Here is a 19,702-nt window from a genome sequence, read left to right on the forward strand (position 1 = left end):
GGTGCTGCATAGTGTGCCACTCTGTATCTCAAACCAGCACCCTGGAAACCCCATATTCACCACATCATATAATAATGATCTATTTCATATAAAGTATGCCATGTAAGATATCATATGAAGGTCATGATCTGCTGAAATCCATTCTTATGCCAAATATGTATATCATTAGTAGGTAGGAAGTTATGAGATTTTGCTGTATGTTTTTGTTACTGAAATATATAAGTGTGAGAGTCTCTCCTGCTAGTTTCCCAGTGACAACAAAGGAGGTGATCCACTCCCAGGAGGGTGTTAAGCGACCATGAATCAGCAGGAGAGTTGTAAACAAGGGATCTACAATTCTCAAAGAGGACTGTGCAAGCATCACACAATGGGGGAATTGCTTAACTCTGCCTCAACTCTGTGATTCGGCAAAGACCACCAGGATATATTTGGGCTAATGTTTTCCAGGCACATGGACTGAGGATATAAAATAGTGGACAGCAACATCATGCTTTTCTCTTTTTCTTCCCCCACCTATGCTGGAAGCAACACGAATGCTGGGAAGACAAAGACTTGAACTAAGGAGACTGGTCCCAGACTTAAAGGGGAAGTCTATGTATTAAAAACAGTGACCTACCTGCAACATCCTGAGGGGTGAGAAAAATTGTTTGATCCAAATATTGCCTAGTTTAATAAGGTTTAAGATTCTAACTATGCACTTATCTTTTATTATTATTATTATTTTTTGGTAACCATCTCTGACTTTGTGTGTCTACCATTTATAATCACTTAAAATCTATCTTTCTGTATTTAAGAACTCTGTTTTATATTTTACCTAAAATGGTGTGTTTTGGTTGAAGTGCTTGGGAAATATTTGCTCAATTTGCAAAAGCTAGTATGTGTCCTTTCCACATCAAGGGAGTGGTGCACTGAATAATAAATTTATACTGGCAAGGCTTTTGACCAGGGCAAGATTGTATATTCTGGGATGAGGGGGAGGCAAGGCTGGGGGCTTGGGAGACATTATGGTGCTTTTCCCTGTGTGATTCATGAGTGACTCAGGGAGTGACTCAGGGAGCATTCATGCATTTTAGCTGGGTGTGGGGTTCTATATGCTGTTGTGATGAGTGATAGCAGCGTCTGGAGGGGTTTGCTGTTTGTCACTAGCAAAGCATTGTGAGAGACAGCCTAGGCTGGAGAGTTAAGGGATCACAGCAGTAACCCAGTTCCAGGTTGTACCTCGGGAATCCGTTACACATATATCTTGTGCTTACTCTCTATACGGGGTTAAATTCTCCCACTGTAACCTTGAGCAAGTCACTTAACTTCTCAATATCTCCATTTACTTATCTGAATAACAGGTATAATAAAGTGTTACCAGATTGTAGGAGCTTGTTTGAGTAATGCTACTAAATTACTCCTAGACCCTCAAAGGAAAGATGTTTTATAAATGCACAAAGTATTATGTTTTGGGGACATTAGAACAGCCTACCTTAGATTCCTGCAGAACTGCACACTTTTCTCCATTCTCAATGTATAACTGACTCATAAAATTATCTGCTATAGAGAGATTGTTATAAAATCCCCTCATCTGAGTAATAACCTAATCATCTTTGATTTTGGGACTATAACCTAAGCCTGTTTTGGGGAACCCAGACATAAGAAACTAATAACTTTAATTTAAAATAATCATAAGAGTTTTGCAATAAATTAAGGCCTCTGCCTTTCCTGAGACAAAGATGAATAAAAGCCAGGCATGGCATTAAGTGTTGCATTGGTGCCAAAGGATTTATGTTCAGAGGATTTCTTTTCACTAATATCATGTAGGCCTTGAACACTGCAAACCACTCATCACTTTCAGTGACAGAGAAGCCATAGTTGATCAGCATCTGTAATGACACCAGAGGCACATACTGGATGAAGAGTCTCCCACGCTCCCTTGTGGGTTACACCAGTAACATTCACCACTGCACTAAAATTCTTTCAGAGCTGAAAATCCTACTTTACACAAAGCTAGCATAGAAGGGGCTGAGAAATGAGCCCAGAGGCAGGGCTGAAGATACCAACAAGGGCACAGTTATAGTCCTGGTTGGACCTTTGTTGCCCTCCAAGGGGTTCATCCATTTTAGACTGTGTGACTTAGCTGGAGGTGTGAGCTCCTAGGCCAGCTGGGCCCTGAGCAAAGCCTGCTACGGGGGGAAAATGCAAATCTCTTTAAGGGTATTTCATGTGTATATTTATATTATTCTGCTTAGTAAAATTCAGCAAAGAAATGTCTGTCATTGCTGTCAGTGGACACAGTCTGCTCAAAGCCTGTTTACTTTGATGGGTTTTGTCTGATATCCTGCTGCATTGCATATTCTGCCTTGGTTCACAGCAGCATACCATGTGTTGCAATTAGAGCTGAGCTGACTTTTAGATAACAAGTTTGGATGCAATGAAAAACTTGAGATGGTGAAATTCAGATAAGTGATGAACAAGAAAAATGGGAAAATTGCACAAAATATTCTGTTTAATGAAACTCTGCCCCTTTGCTCACCTTTAGTTGTAATGCAACAGATGAGGTGTTTATTCTAAGGCAGATCTGATTTATACATGTTAAATGAATTATGAGCTGCGATAAGAGTTTGTGATATTGAGGACAGAGCCCCACAGACTAGATTCAAATTAGTGACAGGCAGAGTTTCAGTTTAGATAATAATAATTAAAATTATATTTTTCACATATTTGTGACTTCACCCTGAAACTTCAAAGTGCTTTTACAATTATTAATTAAGGGTACATCAACATTGCAGATGGGAGTGTGCTTCCCAGCTTGGGTAGACAGATATGCACCAGCTCTGTTTGAGGTAACACCCTAAAAATAGCAGTGAGCCTGGGAGTAGAATATACAGCAGCTTAGGCTAGCTGCCCAAATGTGTATCCAGGGGGTCCAGGCAGATGTGTACTCAGGCAGTTAGCCGGAGCTTCCACCTCTGCTGACCCTGGCTACGCTGCTATTTTTAGCACACTAGTTGAAGTGGGCTAAAATGTTTGTCTACCAGAGCTGGGATTCCTGTTCCCAGTGGCAGTGTTGATGTAAATTTATGTCTCTCAACACACTGCAAGGTAAGTAATATGAAGTTTATCACAATTTTTCTGTACCTCTTGGAACATTGATATAAATAGTTTTCATTCAAAATCTTATGGTCTTGGCTTGCAAATTACCTATCAGGGCAGGACAATCAGAGTGAAAACTTTTCTCAAATACTTTGGCATTGCCACCTCTGTCTGGCATCAAGAATTGCAGATGTTTGAGGGGAAAAAGAATGGTTGCTGATCCTACAGTAATTGGTTCTTCAAGATGCTGTTGTAGTCAGTGTGAATCCACTGCAGGTGTACATGCACCTCATGTATGCAACCTGGGACTATTTTGTCTAGCAATGCCTGGTAGGACATGTACCCTGTTCCTCCTAATGCTCCTGTATGAGGGAATAAACGGCAAAGCAGCACTTAACATCCTTCAGTTCCTCACAACTCAAAGCATGCATTAGTTAAGGATTCTGAAAGCATGCATGGAGGGGGGATGAGTTGTGGGATCCATGCTGATTCCAACATGTCAAAGGAAGACAGTTACTCTAAGGTAAGTAATCTTTCTTTCTTTCTATGGCACTGTATCTGTGTTATAACCCTGTAGTGTAGGCTCAACCTACAGTGGCAGAACGGTTTATTCTACGTCCCTGAGTGATGGTAGCTAGGTCAATTCTTCCATTGACTTAGCTCTGTCTGCACTGGGGGTTAGATTGGCATAGCTACATAGTAAGAGGTGTGGATTTTTCACACCCTTGAGCGCTGTAAACTCCCTTTATCGACCTAAGGTTTAAGTGGAGATGAGGCCTTAATGCTTTGTACAGTGTAGTAATTCATACCCTGGTAAAAAGAGTGAATCATTGCACTGTGTTGGTCTGAAGAACTATCTTTACAGTAGCACTAATGGGGTTATTGTAGACTATTCCGTTGTAATAAACAGTCACATTGAACAGTCAGTGCTACAGACGATGCCAGATTTTGTATGTCAAGTTTTGTACAGAAGCTGGCCTAAGTATAAAGAATGAAAATTGCTTGAAAAAGAAACACAATGAAATGTTAAACAAAGACCGCTTTCCTAATTACATCCTCTTAAATATTAGGCTGCCTCCATTTGAGCTGTACCATGGGTATTTGCAATAAATTGATTTTAATTATGAGCCATTCTCTTTACAGGCATTTTATTCTGTCAGCATCTGCACTTCTCAAGAGGGTCAGAAGGACACACGTTTCCACTTGGTTATATAATGAAATGGAACATTCTCTAGTTTCACATCCAAGTTCTCAGTAATTCTTGAGTAAAAGGAAAACAATATCTTGAAAAGTTGCTTTTTATATTTACACCAGTCAAGGTCTCCACAGGCTTGTAGTTTTGCAGATTAAAATGCAAATATATACACAACCAAATGGAACAGCTGTGATCAAATGAAGAGTTTTAAGTACTGTATAAATATATGTATGTATATAGTATACTTAAAACTTTCTTATAGAGTGATTTAAAAATCCTCATTTAACCACAGCTGTTCTTTGTGGTAAATGGCATGTTAGACATCTGTGGTATATGAATATGGTATACCACATATGGTATGTGTATGTATATATGTATGTAATTTATAGAGCTACCATATATGTAATTACCTTTGGGATATATACCATGCTATATGTTTCATAGGTTGTGCTGTTGAGCTGTCGTTAACTGAACCAGTGATATTGCACTGTTGTAATTACAGTGCAGCATCTCCACATCAGCCACGCTGTTTTGGTCCATATCCACTTCTGCGCTGTACTGCACCACTGAAGTTGCACTGCCCCCCTCGGTACCAATCCCACAGTTTCCAGCACAGCTCCCTAAAACAGTAGCTCATGAGAGATTTCAAAAGACCTTCTGGGAGAAGAAGTCAAACACCCATAAGTATCCAGCAACTGACACATCTCAAGTCCTTTTTTTCAAAATGAAATTCTGGATGAATGCACAGCACTCACTCAGCAAGAATGTATCTGCTACAGCTTTTGAAAGCATCCAAGGCTGCAGTGGCAAGATCGTGGAGCGTATTCTGGCAGTACCTGTGGAGAGCCAGAGACCAAGGTCAGCCATTAAACAGTACTGTGTACACACACATGCACGTGCACTTTCTCTCTCTCTCTCTCTCTCTTCCCCCACCCCCCAGAGAAAAGCCAGATCCTTACAGTAATTGGTGATAATATTCACTAGATAAGGTGCCACTTTTTGGCTCAGATGACTGGTGGGGCCTCATTATTCTAAAAACCTGCAATAAGCAACAGTGGCAACAAATGTTCAGAATAAGAAAAATCTTTTCTCTATTTCTGTAGCAAGCTGTTGTATCCACAACATTGCAGTGTCAGAACATCAGGCTAAGAGCTTTTCTCAGTGTAAAAGAGAATGGCAGTTGTCCGGTGGAAGCTGCCTGGTTACTAGTCTACTGAGCAATTGTGAAATTCACAATGGGTGCTGCTCTCATGGCAGCGATCTATCAATAGATATTAAGCACTCAGAGTACAAAACAGTTGAGAGCAAATGAAGCATGAAGAATTGTAAACATTCTACCCTGTTACATTGCATGGTGAGTTGGACTGTTTAATGGCAGAAGCACCTGGCTTGCTGTAGGACTGTAGGACGATAGGATACTGGGCTGGATGGACCATTGGTCTGACCCAGAATGGCTGTTCTCATGTTCTTAAGCTCCTTTCACAGGCTTAAATATTTACTTGCAGAAGGGGAAATTTTATTAAGACATGGCATAAACTCCAGTATGTACTCATTAAGTTGTATCATGATTGGCCTGATTCTGAGAACTCCTGTTTCATCCGATGAAGCGAGCTGTAGCCCACGAAAGCTTATGCTCAAATAAATTTGTTAGTCTCTAAGGTGCCACAAGTACTCCTGTTCTTTTTGCAGGATTCTGTATACCCATAATTCCAAGTGTCCTGTGTGGGAATTGCAGGCACCCAGCATTTCGCAGAAGGTTCTGAGCCCTTGGCAGGATCAAGCCTGAAACAGGAGAGAATATTTTTCTATAACACTTCTTATACTTACTCTCTCTTGGATGCTTATATTTCTTGTTTAAATGATGCTCTATTATCTCTGTGACACACTAGATAACCTGATTATTGATAGTGGCTCAGGCATCGCCTGCTAATATTTGTCACCTACATATTACAGCAGCAATTACTACAGTAATGTAAATAGAGTAATTACAGTCATTTAAAAACATTACAGCTGTTTGAACAATGAGAGAACTCAGCTATTATAGGCAAAGACCCATCTGCAAATTTTGGTTGTCTGTGGGTTTAGTGAAAAATCTTTTTGCAAATGTGCTTTTGGTACTCACAGCAGCAGGAAACAGGAGATGGTAGATGCTGGGTTAGATGCCCCCTAATGGAGCAGAAGGAGAGGCTGGAAAACATGCTACTATGGGGAAGTAGCAATGATGACTGAGAAAAGCGAGGCACATGAGGCAGTTGCAAAGGTAGAATCAAAGATGGGTGCAACAAATGGGGTAACACCAAAGGTAAGGTTGAGAGAGTTGCTACAGTTGTGACACCAGCAGCAATGGATCAAACATCAATGAGTTTGTCTTTGACAGCTGGCTGTGTCTGTTAAGATTACAGGGCTAGCCATACCTCTCAACCCTTCTCTGGTCTCTGAGTGCACCCCACTGGTCTTGGCCACCAAGCCTTTACCTTTCTGGAGTGAAATCCCATGATTCTGCCAAGTCTTGAGTTACAATATCCTGCTGATCCACCGTACTTTACTTCCGACTATATGTGGGTACCTGCAGATCTTCCCTGCGGGGCCTTGTGACTACTGTAAATACAATGATCCAATGAAACTTTCTCAGACCAAATTATTATTGCATATTAACAGTAGGAACACAGCATAACATAAGAGAAAAGGATTTCTTGTATCTTGCCAGAGTGCGTCCTTACAGTCATTCTGATCTGTTCATTCTAGCATTGCCATAACAAGTTTTGTAACTTGGCCGGCACCAAGAAGTTAGGATTTTTCAGTTTAATAGATCAATCATTCTCTTTTAATCCTCTCCTCAAGTGTTTATTATTCGTATTATAGTGTCTAGGAGCCGCAGTCATGGTCCAGAACCCCATTGTGCTAGGCGATGTAGAGATACAGAGGAAAAAGACAGCCTCTGCCCCAAAGAGCTTACAATTTAAGTATAAGGCAAGAGACAACAGATAAATGGGTTAAGTAGAGATGATCTGGAGCTATTGTCTTGCCTTCCAACTTGTTTTTCCAACAGCCTACTACTGAACTAAATCATCTTTATTAATACCATAAACAGTCCGATAACCATACAGTACTGATAATTTATTTCAGAGCAGCTCCATATCCTTCACAGTGTGAAATGAAGCTGAATGACAGGCTTATATGAACCCCAGCAAATCAAAAATGCCAAGTCTCACTGATCAATATCAACTTAATACCAGTGTTCCAAGAGAGCTAGGAGTGATGTAACAACTTTTCAGTAGATCCAACATTGTAGTCCAAAAATCTTTAGTTTCATAGTGCTATTTTTCCCGCAGTCTCATGATGCCTGATAATGGAATAGTACTTTGTATTTATGAATTGTATCATGGATACTAAATAATCCCTGGTTCTCCCAGATGATAAATAATCAGAAAACTCAGGAATATAATTATTAATATGAAAAACCTTCCTGGATTTTTAGCAATTGGTCTCCTCAATTTTTTCAGGCTTGATACTTCACAATTCATGAGGATGATCATTCCCCTTGGTTAACTCTTCACATCACATGGCACTGTATAACTCAGATTAATGAATGTGGATGAGACAGAAAGTGAAGGAAAAGTGAGAAAGAGACACATGCCATAAGACAGGTGGCTTTCAGCACAATCCCGAAATATGTTCCATAGTTTGGATTCCAAGTGGTCAATGTTTTAATCTATAATAATAGAATGCCTGCTTTCTAAAGTATGTCTGCCTAAAAAGAACATAATTATAACATAAATGCTCCAGAAATTCATTTACATTTGCAATTCAAAACTGAAGACCGTGAGTGGCTTATTTAATAAAAATGAAGATTTTGTTCCAGCTTTTAAGTAGATGCATATGGCAGCTAAATGTTTTTCCCATTGGCCCTTATCCAGGGAACACCAGGACTGCTAAAATATCCAGTGGATTTATTATCTGTAACAATAAAGCACTCGGAGTCTGTCTGTCTATAAGCATCCACCCAGAGCCTGCCAACATTTGGGGTGAATAATCAGGTGGTCCAAGATGCTTCTTATTGGCACCTTCTTTATTTTATTGTCCTCCTTGACTCTTACTGGCTTACAGTGTGTCTAATTCTTTTAGATGATTTCAAAAAGAAGTTAGGCCTGGACTACGCCTAAAATTTAAGTCAACCTAACTACATTGCTCAGGGCTATGGAAAATACCACACTCCGTGTGACGTACTTAGGTTGACCTAACCCCCACACTGTACATACAGGCAGCTTGGCTGACAGATCAGTTCTTCTGTCAATCTAGCTACCACCTGTTGGGGGTGGTGGTGGATTTTCTACAGTGACGAAAAAAACCCTTCCATTGCTGTTGTGTTTACTCTACAGCTGTGCTATGGTAGCACTTGTAGTGTCTACTTATGCTTAGATTCCTTCTTGAATCTGTAGACTTTCCTCTTCAGCAATGAGCCTATTGTGCCATTATCTTGCACAGGATATTCTAAACTCTGGCTTTGTTTGTATCTATTACATTGCCAAATTGACAGTGATGTCTCGCTAAGGAGGCAATGCACTGACTAATATATACAGTTTGGAATTCTGTCTCTATCTCTTCTCTCCCAGTTACTCACATAGCAAGCTCAGCCTCTCTCCATACAGGCATGTAGAATCAGCCAGCAGGAAGGAAGATGTTACAGAAAATAGGCTGACTTTTCTTCTTATATATTTTAGAAATAAACATTGCAACTGATATCTTAAAATATAAAGAGATAACAACAAAATATAGTTAAATATTGCAAAATACTGATAAACAAAAGAAGCATTTCTAAGATGAGGCCCCAATCTTACAAATGCTTTCAATTGTGAGTGAAGTTACTCTTGTGTAAGTGTTTGCAGGATTGAAACCAGAATTGTTACTTGGAATTTAAGATTAAAGCACCACACGGTTTGATTGTCCAGTCCTGCAACCCCTCTGAAATCAGCACTCCCATGGAGCTAAATAAAAGTTTTGTGTGTGTAGGTGTTGCAGGATGTTTGGGACCTGAATCACTGCCAGTTTAGACCAGAGAGTGAAATCCTAATCCCCTTGTAGTCAATGACAAAAATACGCATTCACTTCTTTGGGGCCAGGATTTTACTCTCAGCCTCTTCAGTGGACTCATAATATTTAGAAAATGAACAGTAAAAGCAATCCAGATGATTATGCAATAAATAAACATTTAACTAATTTGCCTCAAAACATAGCTTCTTTAGCCTGTGTTTCTGTGATTATAATGGTACCTTCTGACCTTAAAATCTTTTAATCTAAAGGAGGAATTTTTTAGTAGGAAAACTATAAATACAGAAGGAAAAGAAATACATTTTTATTTTGATGGAACTTCAAAACTCTATCTTCAGTTTAACGCCCCTCCTCCCCCAATAATCTGATGTACTTATTTCATTTGTTCTCCAGTATTATCAATTACTCTGTTAAATATTCTTACTATTTCCAGTAGACCAGTTTTACCCCATTCATAGTTTCTTTTTTCCACCCTTATTTTATACTGGGGCTAATCCTTCAGTCCTGCCTTAGATAAAAATCCAACTCTGACATACCAGAAATCTTGTAGAAAAACCTAACTTTGAGATTCCCAGTTCTTTTTCTAGATGAGAAAGGTTTAGGTAAACTCTGGATAAACATCTATACTTGGTGTAAATTTGCATACCTCCGTTGACTTCAATGGAGTTTTGCCTATTTATGCCAGCTGAGGATCTGGAATCCAGATTACTGTCCATTTGTTTTATTTTCATCTGAGTCTTTTGAATTAAACCTAAACTAATTTTATGTGCTGAACATAATATCGAAAAATCCCTTATTGAGGCTATGCAATACTCATTGAATTAGCTTTAATCACTAGAGCTGGATGGAATTTTTTTGGATGAAACTTTTTTTTTCCTGAAAAAAGGGGGGGGAGGGAAACTAGACCAGCAAAGTGACAACTTCATGAAATGTTTTGAAGTGTTTCAGTTGAAAATATTTTTTTTTAAAATTGAAACATTTTGTTTCAAGTGTTTCAGAAGAAAACGTTTCAATTTTTTGGTTTGAGATTACTTTTTGTTTCAATTTTTACCTCAGTTTTATTTTAAAGAACAATTAAAAACACCTATCAAAACTGAAATGAAACATTTCATTTTGGAGCAGTATAGAAAATCGGACCTATGAGGAAAGGTTTAAAAATGACACGTTTAGTCCTGAGAAAAGAAGAATGAGGGGGGACCTGATAGCAGTCTTCAAATATGCTAAAAGGGGCTGTTATAAAGAGGATAGTCATCCATGTCCACCGCAGTGGAGATGAAGTAATGGGCTAAATTTTTCAGCAAGGAGATCTTAGGAAAAAGTTTCTAACTATACAAATAGTTAAGCACTATAAGTCTTCCAAAGGAAGTTGTGGAATCCCCATTATTGGAGTATTTTAATAACAGATTAGAGAAACACCTGTTAGAAATAGGCTAGGTATACTTGGACCTGTCTCAGACTGAGGGCTGGAGTATATGACCTCTCAAGGTCCCTTCTAGCCCTACATATCTGTGAAATGTTTCATTTGACCTGAAACTACTTTTTCGATTAAGCCTCTGAACCGAAAAATCAGTTAGCACAGCTCTACTAACCGCATTCTATTGGATGTAAACATTACAAAATGCTAAAAATTACAGTGATTCTTTGTGTAACGTCAGTACCTACAGTGCTGCAGCCCTTGCTCAGGTAAATGTCCAAACCCATTCCTACATGTTTTAATATATTGAGTTTTAAAAAAAAAAGAGAGAGAGAACAAAAAAAAACAATGTTTTCCAGGACAGCACAAAGAACTGAGATGATGGGAGGTTTGGAACTGAAGACACAGGAGCAACCCCCATTCTAACAAAAGTCTTGGGATCTTTAATTGCAACCTAGAAGAGCAGGACTTCATTTAAAAAAAAAATCAACACCCACACATTATATCAGGTGGAATTTACCTCAGAAAGTTGAAGAGCTAATTCATCCCTGCTGTGATTTTGAATCTGTTGACTTCAAGGAGTCAAGGGATTTTTCCAGCCAGGGTTCCCTCAGCTAAAAATCTCTTCCATCTGTAAGTTCCATATATTGTGATTATTCCTGAGGCTCAGACCACAAAGCTACCCTCCTGTGGAGATAGCCCCAAGAGTCTCGCTGGCTATAGTTTGTCACTTCCTCTTCTCTTAAAACTAGAAGATGCAGAGCAGAGACAAAATACTGGTTTTGGGGTTTTTTTGTTTTGTTTTAAAAGGGGGAGGACGGGCTGGTTCATGTTTTTAATAGAAGGATTGAACAAAAACTTTATGCAATTTATGCAATTGATATTTAGATGCAATTTATCTAAACTGCTTTACCTATGCCTAACAATAGAAACAAGCTCTCTAAGATTTTCATGCAGAAATGTACATATTTTAGCAGCAGTCATTAAGGTCATAGGCTACTGTTGGGGATACATGATAAGTACAAGCTCAAGGCTATATTCTGCTCTAGATCTGCATGAAGAACCCACATCCATGTCAATTGCAGTTTTACACACAGACCTAGGGTAGCATATGGCCGGTAGTCAGGAATGACATGCTGAACTTTTGCTGAGTTGAATGCCAACCACAATGCTGTGATATTGATTAACCTATTTTGTCTGTGCTTTTTATTCTTGCTTTGGTGATAAACTGCATTACTGCAGCTGAACCAAAGCCTGAGAAGATATTTAGAGTAATGAATGCCTGTTTGTGACATGAGTGGGTTGTTCAGAGCAGGGTTTAGCCTGAATTAGTGGCAAATGCTGGAGACAGGTAATGTGTTTCCCCCCAATCACTGCTACTAACTGATAAAAAGATATTCATGTTTCCTTTTCACAGTTCCCCCATTTAATTCTCCTGCTCAGGATGGAGAAATTGATCTAGAATAGCCACTTATGATCAGACTATGGTTCTTCTAGTCACACACAAAAATAAAATATATAAGAGAATGCACCATAATTTAGAATTAGTATTTATATCCCATCACTAGAAGGGGAAATTTTGCAGTTCTTACTTAGGCAAAAGTCCCATTGGGAGCCAGACTAAATTTTGATTGAGTATGGCCTGCAGGATTTGGCCATATATTATAAGAACAATTGACAAAATACACTCTAAGGTTTACAATTTTAATGGGAGTTAAACATCCCGCTACTCAGTTTTGAAAATCTAAACCTACATATATACTTTGAGTCATAGACCAAACCTCCTTCATTCACATGGCAAGTTGCATTTTGACTCTTAGACTACCACAGTTAATGAGAGGTTTCAGAGTAGCAGCCATGTTAGTCTGTATTCGCAAAAAGAACAGGAGTACTTGTGGCACCTTAGAGACTAACAAATTTATTTGAGCATAAGCTTTCGTGAGCTACAGCTCACTTCGTTGGATGCATTTTCCACCAAATGCATCCGATGAAGTAAGCTGTAGCTCACAAAAGCTTATGCTCAAATAAATTTGTTAATCTCTAAAGTGCCACAAGTACTCCTTTTCTTTTTACAGTTAATGAGAGTCTTGGGAAGTGCTGCACTCTATGACCTGGAGAAAGATGAAGCAGACACAGTTTACTGCATTCTTTACTACTTTTTATTATAGACAGGCTGCTGGTCAGCATACATAAAAGACCAGTCACACTCAACAGAGACTCCTTGACACAGAAAGTACAATTCCAGTTATTCATATACAATTATTTACCACAGGCAGCACCTAGACAGTTGCTTGGGTTGAAAAAAATCTTTTTCAGGACTTCTAACAGAACACTAAATGTTTAATCCTAAAAACATGTAGGACCAGACTGTCAGCTAATGTAAATCAGTGTAGCTTCATTTACTTCAATGGAATGATGCCAGTTTATACCAGCTAAGAATCTGGACTGGGATTTTCAAAGCATAGCAAAGGAGTTAGGAGCACAACTCCCAGGAAAAGGCAGTGAGATTTGGACACCTAAAGCTCTTAACACCAGTCCTGTCCCACAGTGTTCACCATTGTAAACTCATAATCCACTGCCCCAGGTAGGTCCAATAACTATGGAGTCACCCTGTAATTACTAGGAGATTCTGAACAATGATAATGGCAGTGCAGTCACTACAGAGTAGCAAATGCTGAGTGATTCATGGCATTCGCCATACAATAGGAATGGGAAAAACACCAGTTTTGGACTTGTGCAACTGCTTTTTCTGCAGACGGGAAACCCATAATAGAGTTTGTTCTTAGGAAGGGGAATAAAGTATTGTGTATCAATTTAAATTAATGGCCTAGTGAAAGTATCAGCAACCTTTGGCATGCAGTCCGCCAGGGTAAGCCCCCTACTGGGCCGGGCTGGTTTGTTTACCTGGCACATCTGCAGGTTTGGCCGATAGCAGCTCCCACTGGCCACAGTTCGCCGCTCCAGGCCGATGGAGGCTGCGGGAAGCGGCGGCCAGCACATCCTTTAGCCCGCGCTGCTTCCCACAGCCCCTTTTGGCCTGGAGCGGCGAATCACGGCCAGTGGGAGCTGTGATCAGCCGAACCTGCAGATGCGGCAGGTAAACAAACCTGGCAAAGAATAGATTAGGTGGGATATGCCCAGATGACCACAGCAGACAATCCATGCCCCATGCTATAGAGAGAGGTGAAAATCCCCCAATGTCCCTAGGTTGGACCTAGAAGGTGGTAAATGTGCACAAATTAAATAGGGAGAAGTGTATAAATCTTTTCAAAAAGATTCATTACAAATTAAGGGTGATGTGAGTGAGTTGGTTCTTGTTTGAGCTGAATTAGTTCATCCAGACCCTGGATAAAGTTGGAGCAATGCAGAACCACATTGCCCTAAAATGTTTCCTGACTTGGCTCCTGAGGAGTACAGCAGCTGTGCCACTTATTAGGTAGGTGCATTTTGTATTCACTCACCTCTATGGCTGGCCAGTTCTACAGCTTTCTTGTCTGAGACAGAGCAAACTGACTGTAGTTATGACTTGCCCTCAAATGGGAATTTCTCAAATTTGCCCTCAAATTTCTGTCATCACCTTTTTATCTATTAAACCAGATCTTGGTAGAAACTTTTCACGAAACCTTCTTACAATATATTAGCAAAACTGCCAAAGTCTCTGAGGATGAAAAGTTTAGGAACAAAAAAGGTTTAGCATTTGCATAGTTTCAGCAATGGTCAATAGACTTGATTCCTGCATTTGACATTTTTAATGGAGTCTGAGTCCTGGAAAATAACTTTTGTTGAGTCAATTTAATCTCAGTTGGTGGTAGATTTTTATAATGTTCCTATTCATCTTATTTTATAATTTGTCGTCTAAATGATAATTTATATCTTTCTTCATGCCTCTTTAGTTTTAAATAATGATCATGTAGTGTTTGAGACCAGTTATAGAGAGAGGCATATGAACTTTGTGGCTAACCTTGTCCTATAGGCAGCAGCACATTGTTTTAAGAGACTCATAGGGTTAAATTTGTCCCTGATGTAACTCAGCTTAATGTGTCACATTGAAGCTAGAGATTTAAGAGACCCATTAGTCTATTTTCTACCATTTCCTTCCCAACACCTTGCCAATGCAAGATTGTTCTCTACAAAATACTCCCAGGTGCTTTGACAATCTAGTTTTAAATAGATCCCTGTGGCTTCATAATGACACTTGACACTATGCAAAAGTCACTTGGTGCTGACTACTTATAAAAAAGTGGAAATTTCATCAAATCTCACTGAAAGTTTAATTGATGTCTGCAACCATTTTAGTGAGCTTTGGCTCAGTTTTAAATGAATCTGAGCTGAGTTTCAAGAGAACCTGTATTGAATTTTGGGAGCTGGGGAGAGATTTATGGGTTTGGGTGGAAAGGTTTGTTTGTTTGCTTGTTTTTTTGTTTTTCTGCAAGATTCCTGTCACAATTTTGCAGTTCCAATAAATCAGGATAAACATCCATTCCTTTGGATTCACTCAAACTGAACCTGAACTCCAAACCTTTTTAGAGTTCCTCCATCAACACTCAAGATACAATAATAAGAATAATACCTAGCTGCTATATAGCACTTTTAATTAATAGATTTCAAAGTGCTTTATAAAGGTGGTCAGTACCATTGTCTCTGTTTTTATAGGTGGGGAAACTGAGGCACAGAGGCAAAGGCCTGGCTCCCCAAAGGTATTTAGATGCATAACACCCAGACTTGGTGCCTAAATCCCGCTTTTAGGCATCATTCTGATCCACAAAACATTCACTCAGCTGCGATCTGAACCCTATAGGTGCCTAAACTCACTCACTAAGGGTATGTCTACACTACGAAATTAGGTCAAATTTAAAGAAGTCGATTTTTTAGAAAGCGATTTTATACAGTCAATTGTTTGTGTCCCCACTAAGTGCATTCAGTCGGTGGAGTGCATCCACAGTACCGAGGCTAGCGTTGACTTTCGGAGTGTTGCACTGTGGATAGCTATCACACAGTTCCTGCACTCTCCGCCACCCATTGGAATTCTAGATTGAGCTCCCAATGCCTGATGGGGCAAAAACATTGTCGCGGGTGTTTTTGGGTACATGTCATCAGTCTCCCCTCCGTCCGTGAAAGAAGCAGCAGATAATCGTTTTGCGCCTTTTTTCCATGCAGGCGCCATACTGCTTTGAGCAGAGGGTGCAGTGGGGCTGCAAACCATCATCATCGAACGACTGCTTCCGCTGCCACTCTGCTCTCCTGGTGGCCTCGTAGGTCCTCTATATGACTGTCATCATTCGCCACTTCTGCTGCAACTCTGCTCGGCTGCTCTTGTCTCACCATACCATGGCAAGCGTGCAGCCCGCTCAGCTCTTGCATCCTGGCAGCAGACGGTGTAGTAGGTCTGCAAAACTGGTCGTCCAACCACCGCTTCCCCTGCAACTCTGCTCTCCTGCAGATGCCATTCCATGGCAAGCATGGAGCCTGCTCAGATCACCATGGCAGTTATGAGCATTGTAAACACCTCACACATTATCCTGCAGTATATGCAGAACCAGAACCTGCAAAAGCAGGTGAGAAGGCAACAGCAGTGTGGCGATGAGAGTGATAAGGACATGGACAGAGACTACTCTCAAAGCATGGGCCCCGGCAGTTTGGCCATTCTGGTGGCAATGGGGCAGGCTTATGCCATGGAACGCTGATTCTGGACCCGGGAAACAAGCACAGACTGGTGGGACGCATAGTGTTGGAGGTCTGGGATGATTCCCAATGGCTGTGAAACTTTCGCATGCATAAGGGCACTTTCATGGAACTTTGTGACTTGCTTTCCCCTGCCCTGAAGTGCAAGAATACCAAGATGAGAGCAGCCCTCACAGCTCACAAGCGAGTGACGATAGCCCTCTGGAAGCTTGCAATGCCAGACAGTTACCGGTCAGTTGGGAATCAATTTGGAGTGGTCAGATCTACTGTGGGGGCTGCTGTGATCCAAGTAGCCAACACAATCACTGAGCTGCTGCTAACAAGGGTTGTGACTCTGGGAAATGTGCAGATCATAGTGGATGGCTTTGCTGCAATGGGATTCCCTAACGGTGGTGTGGCGATAGACGGAACGCATATCCCTGTCTTGGGACCGGACCACCAAGGCAGCCAGTACATAAACCGAAAGGGGTACTTTTCAACAGTGCTGCAAGCACTGGTGGATCAAAAGGGACATTTCACTAACATCAACGTGGGATGGCCGGGAAAGGTACATGACGCTAGCATCTTCAGGAACTCTGGTCTGTTTCAAAAGCTGCAGGAAGGGACTTTCTTCCCAGACCAGAAAATAACTGTTGGGGATGTTGAAATGCCTATAGTTATCCTTGGGGACCCAGCCTACCCCCTAATGCCATGGCTTATGAAGCCATACACAGTCACCCTGGACAGTGGTCAGGAGTTGTTCAATTACAGGCTGAGCAAGTGCAGAATGGTGGTAGAATGTGCATTTGGATGTTTAAAAGCATGCTGGTGCAGATTACTTACTCGGTTAGACCTCAGAAAACCAATATTCCCATTGTTATTACTGCTTGCTGTGTGCTCCACAAAATCTGTGAGAGTAAGGGGGAGACATTTATGGCGGGGTGGGAAGTTGAGGCAAATCGCCTGGCTGCTGATTACGCACAGCCAGATACCAGTGTAGTTAGAAGAGCACAGCAGGGCACACTGCACATCAGAGAAGCTTTGAAAACCAGTTTCATGACTGCCCAGGCTACTGTGTGTTTCTCCTTGATGAAAACCTGCCCCCTTGGTTCACTCTACTTCTCTGTAAGCCAGTTGACCTCCCCCCCTTCGATCACCACTTCCAGAGGGAATAAAGTCATTGTTGTTTCAAATTCATGCATTCTTTATTTATTCATCACACAAATAGGGGGATAACTGCCAAGGTAGCCCAGGAGGATGGGGAAGGAGGGAAGCACTGGGTGGGGTGGTGGAGGAGGGAAGGACAAGGCCACACTGCACTTCAAAACTTATTGAATGCCAGCCTTCTGTTGCTTGGGTTGTCCTCTGGGGTGGAGTGGTAGGGTGCCCAGAGCCCCCCCTCCCCTTCACGCATTCTTGGGTGAGGAGGCTATGGAACGTGGGGAGGAGAGTGGTTGGTTACACAGGGGCTCCAGTGGTGGTCTGTGCTCCTGCTGCCTTTCTGCAGCTCAACCATACACCGGAGCATATCAGTTTGATCCTCCAGTAGCCTCAGCATTGATGCCTCCTCTCATCACGCTGCCACCATCTCTCCTGTTGATCCAGCCATCGATCCTCTCACGTGTCTCTCCTGTCCTCGCATTCATTTTGTGCTTTCCTTGACTCTGACATTGCTAGCCTCCATGCATTCTGCTGAGCTCTTTCAGTGTGGGAGGACTGCATGAGCTCAGAGAACATTTAATTGCGAGTGCGTTTTTTTCATCATCTTATCTGTGCTAGCCTCTGGGACAGAGATGCTAGTGGCAGCGTTGAAACGTTTGCAGCTGCAGGAGGAAAATAAGGGAGAGAAAATTGAAAAAGACACATTGGCATTTAAAAGGAGGGGCTGATGTTTTCAGGTTAACATGCAGCACAAATCCAACTAAATCCCCCCTACACCCAATTCTCTGGGATGATGGCTTCACCCCTCCCCCCACCGCATGGCTAACAGCGGGGATGATTTCTTTTCAGCCACAGGCAAACAGCCCAGCCGGAATGGCCACCTCTGAATGTCCCCTTAATAAAATTCCCCTATTTCACCCAGCTGACCATGAATGATATCACTCTCCTGAGGATAACACAGAGAGATAAAGAATGGATGTTGCTTGAATGCCAGCAAACACTGGAAGCACATGCTGCCATGCTTTCTTATGCAATGATTCCAGACTACGTGTTACTGGCCTGGCATGGTAAAGTGTCCTACCATGGAGGATGCAATAAGGCTGCCCTCCCCAGAAACCTTTTGCAAAGGCGTTGGGAGTAGCTCCAGGAGAGCTTCATTGAGATGTCCCTGGAGGATTTCCATTCCATCCCCAGACACATTAACAGACTTTTCCAGTAGCTGTACTGGCCACGAATGCATCCCAAGTCTTCAGGGCAAATTAATCTTTAAACATGCTTGTTTTTTTGCATCCGATGAAGTGAGCTGTAGCTCACGAAAGCTTATGCTCTAATAAATTTGTTAGTCTCTAAGGTGCCACAAGCACTCCTTTTCTTTTTGTGAATACAGACTAACACGGCTGCTACTCTGAAACTTGTTTTTAAACAGTGTATTATATTTACAAAGGTACACTCACCAGAGGTGTCTTCTCCGCCTTCAAGGTCCGGGAGCCTGGGTTGGGAGGGTATTGGCTCCAGGGTGATAAATAGTTCCTGGCTGTCAGGGAGAATGGTTTCTCCACTTGTCTGGTGTGTGCTATCTTCAACCTCGCCCTCCTCATCATCTTCCTCATCCCCAAAATCCTCATCCCTGTTGAGTGAGTCTCCCTTGCAGGAGTCCACGTACATGTGTGGGGTATTTGTAGGGGTACCCCCTAGAATTGCATGCAGTTCATCATAGAAGCAGCATATCTGGGACTCTGACCCTGAATGGGCGTTTGCCTCTTTTGTTTTTTGGTAGGCTTGCCTGAGCTCCTTAAGTTTCACGTGGCACTGCTGCGGGTCCCTGTTTTAGCCTTTGTCCTTCATGCCCTTGGAGATTTTTGCAAATATTTTGGCATTTCGTCTTTTGGAACGGAGTTCTCATAGCACAGATTTGTCTCCCCATACAGCGATCAGATCCAGTACCTCCCGTTCAGTCCATGCTGGAGCTCTTTTGCGATTCTGGGATTCCATGGTCAACTCTGCTGATGAGATCTGCATGGTCACCTGTGCTGATCAGCTTGCCATGGTGGCCAAACAGGAAATGAAATTCAAAAGTTTGCGGGGCTTTTTTTGTCTACCTGGTCAGTGCCTCCGAGTTGAGTGTGCTGTCCAGAGAGGTCACA

At 41.5% G+C, this 19,702-nt stretch overlaps 2 long non-coding RNA genes across 2 annotated transcripts; one reads left to right on the forward strand and one right to left on the reverse strand.

Moving 5' to 3' along the window:
- The first annotated feature begins 3,344 nt into the window (after window positions 1-3,344).
- Window positions 3,345-17,225, forward strand: LOC122460498. The gene is made up of 3 exons (XR_006281826.1): window positions 3,345-3,356; window positions 14,044-14,046; window positions 17,036-17,225. It is a non-coding gene; the product is annotated as an uncharacterized LOC122460498 (long non-coding RNA).
- A 936-nt stretch (window positions 17,226-18,161) lies between these two features.
- On the reverse strand, window positions 18,162-19,061 carry LOC122460855. The gene is made up of 2 exons (XR_006282423.1): window positions 19,013-19,061; window positions 18,162-18,220 (listed from the first exon to the last, which is right to left on the reverse strand). It is a non-coding gene; the product is annotated as an uncharacterized LOC122460855 (long non-coding RNA).
- Window positions 19,062-19,702: the final 641 nt, after the last annotated feature.

Source organism: Dermochelys coriacea, chromosome 6 (genome assembly GCF_009764565.3).
Source record: "Dermochelys coriacea isolate rDerCor1 chromosome 6, rDerCor1.pri.v4, whole genome shotgun sequence".
Taxonomy (NCBI): domain Eukaryota; kingdom Metazoa; phylum Chordata; order Testudines; family Dermochelyidae; genus Dermochelys; species Dermochelys coriacea.